The sequence below is a fragment of the Mesocricetus auratus genome, unplaced genomic scaffold, assembly GCF_017639785.1.
Source record: "Mesocricetus auratus isolate SY011 unplaced genomic scaffold, BCM_Maur_2.0 Super-Scaffold_15014, whole genome shotgun sequence".
NCBI classification, from domain to species: domain Eukaryota; kingdom Metazoa; phylum Chordata; class Mammalia; order Rodentia; family Cricetidae; genus Mesocricetus; species Mesocricetus auratus.
In genome coordinates this window covers 61174304-61174857 of record NW_024429186.1, presented here as the reverse complement: position 1 = coordinate 61174857, position 554 = coordinate 61174304, and positions in this window count along the sequence as shown.

Here is a 554-nt window from a genome sequence, read left to right as displayed (position 1 = left end):
GGCGTTTTCTCAGCTGATATTCCCTTCTCTCTGATGACTCTAGCTTGTGTCAAATTAATATAAAACCAGCCAGGACAGCCAGGTGGTGGTGGTGGTAGTGCACACCTTTAATCTACCTGGTCTACAGAATTAGTTCCAAGATAGCTAAGGCTACACAAAGAAATCCTGTCTTCAAAACACAAAATACAGAATCCCAGCCTGGTCTACAGAGAGAGTACCAGAATAGTCTCCAAAGCTACACAGAAAAACCCTCTCGAAAAAACAAAATAAAAAAGAAAGAAAGAAAGAAATAGGATTGGAGGTTCTGTCATGGGGGCTGGAGAGAAATGGCTCAGCAGTTAAAAGCACTGACTTCTTCCAGAGGACCCAGGTTCAATTCGTAGCAACCTCATGGCGACTCACAACTGTCAGTCCAAAATCTGACACCCGCGCACACACACAGACATATGTGCAGGCAAAACACCAATGCACATAAAATAAAAAAATAATAATAATAATAAAATCCCTAGCCAGGAGAGATGGTTCAGCCTGTGCCCCTCTTACAGAGGACCTGA